The sequence below is a fragment of the Bison bison genome, unplaced genomic scaffold, assembly GCF_000754665.1.
Source record: "Bison bison bison isolate TAMUID 2011002044 unplaced genomic scaffold, Bison_UMD1.0 scf7180017864317, whole genome shotgun sequence".
Lineage (NCBI taxonomy): Eukaryota > Metazoa > Chordata > Mammalia > Artiodactyla > Bovidae > Bison > Bison bison.
This window is the reverse complement of record NW_011494889.1, coordinates 7352046-7354394: the sequence shown is the minus strand read 5'-3', so window position 1 is coordinate 7354394 and position 2349 is coordinate 7352046.

The following is a 2349-nucleotide window of genomic DNA, read 5'->3' as shown; positions in this document are numbered from 1 at the left end:
TCAAGGTAATCATGGATTCAAAGCAAGGATCATCAAAAAATGCTAAAACCACTAGGTGAATGGATTTTTGGTAACAGAATATTTGCATGGATTTTTAATTGCAAAAAGGGAAGTGTATCTTCACAATGGTGAGTTCTGGCAGTCTCCATCTTAACTGAGGGACCAAAGTTAGGATCACCAATAGTGGGACAATATGTATTCTTGCCTGGAGAATCCCAGGGACGGGGGAGCCTGGTGGGCTGCCGTCTATGGGGTCGCACAGAGTCGGACACAACTGAAGCGATTTAGCAGCAGCAGCAGCATGTGCTTCCTGATACGATGAAATTTGAAAAACAGAACCACAGGGAATTCCCTGGTGGCCTAGTGGTTAGGATTCTAGGCTTTCACTGCCATGGCTCAAGTTCAGTCTCTGGTAGGGGATCTGAGATCCTGCAAGACTTGTGGTCAAAAAGAAAAAAAGAACTATACAACAACATCTAGAAGTATTCTTGCAAAGAAAGTTTAACCTGAACTTAATCAGGCTTCTAGACTAGCACATGTCATTAAAAATATAATGTGAGCCATATATGTAATATTATAATTTTTTAGTAGCCACATTTAAAAAGTAAAAACACCAAAAGCCACAGGTGAAGTTAATACAGTAATATTCTTTAATTCAATATAACCAAAATATTAGTATTTCAACATGTAATCAATATTAAAAAATATTTTACATTCTTTTTTTGTACATTATTCAAAATTCAGTGTGTATTTTTATACTTAATGCACATTTCAATTCAGATACTAAATTTTCATTGGAAATACTTGATAAATATTTATTTAGGTTTCAAAAAATTTACAGTTGAAGAAGTAGATCTGCATACTCAAGTTGTTTCAAACCTACTTAAAATTTAACCCAAAGTGGAGTCCAGCAGCTTGCTGCTCGAAAGCCATTAAAGAGGCCAGGTTGATGGAAAGTTTGCTTTATTTTGGATGTTGGTAACTAGGGGTCAGGGGAGAGCTGAGGCCTGTCCAAAGGCCAACTCCCCAATGGGCAAGAGCCTTTCTAGATTGAGGGAGGGGGCTACATGAAGAAACAGCACAGTCAGCTCTGACAGTCATCTTGAGTTGGCCCTCGGTTGTCTGACCAGCATTATCTCTTGATTGTTTTAAGCACAGTTAATCTTCAGCTTTAGGGTCAGCTTATTTCCATTTCCATGAAGCCAGTTCTCAGAACTGTGGTGGCTTATGTCATGGCTACAGTCTGGCCATCATATGCAGAAGTCGTTAACTTCTCCACCAGGCGGAGGTTTCAGTATATAAAACACAGGTCACAGGATATGCCTCAGAATATTATCTCTAGCCCCTGAGAAGAAACTAAAGGAACTTAATTATATTTAATGACTACATTATTATTATTTGATCTCCTTTAATAGTTTTCCATTTGCTTCTGCATTTTCTCGCTTCTCTGGTTAAACTTATTCTTTGGCTAAAGTTTTTCCACAGACAATAGGCAGGCAGAGGACAAGGGTCGGGGGGTTCTGCTCTCTTTCAAAATTTTTCCAATAATGAAATTAAATATGAGCTTTTAAGTTTAAATTCAAATTAATTCAAGTTAAATTTTAAAATCCAGTTCCTCAGTTGCATTAGCCACATTTTGGGTGCTGAATAGCCACATGAACCATGCATCCTTAGACTAAACTTCTATTTTAAAGAAAACAAAGGGGATAGATGATTAAATGACACCAAGAGACAATCCAGAATGTGGAACAGTCTAAAAAATAACTGTAGATTTTAGATTTTCTAAAAAGTCAATGTCATAAAAGACCTAAAACAGGAAGACTGTCCTAGAATAAGAGAGATTCAGTTCAGTTCAGTTCAGTTCAGTCGCTCAGTTGTATCAGACTCATGGTGGCCCCATGAACTGCAGCACACCAGGCCTCCCTGTCCATCGCCAACTCCTGGAGCTCACTCAAACTCATGTCCATAGAGTCGGTGATGCCATCCAGCCATCTCATCCTCTGTCATCCCTTTCTCCTCCTCCCTTCAATCTTTCCCAGCATCAGGGTCTTTTCAAATGAGTCAGCTCTTCGCATCAGGTGACAAAAATATTGGAGTTTCAGCTTCAGCATCAGTACTTCCAATGAACACCCAGGACTGATTTCTTTTAGGATCGACTGGTTGGATCTCTTTGCAGTCCAAGGGACTCTCAAGAGTCTTTTCCAACATCACAGTTCAAAAGTATCAATTCTTCTGTGCTCAGCTTTCCTTATAGTCCAACTCTCACATCCATATATGACTACTGGAAAAACCATAGCCTTGACTAGACAGACCTTTGTTGGCAAAGTAATGTCTCTGCTTTTTAATACG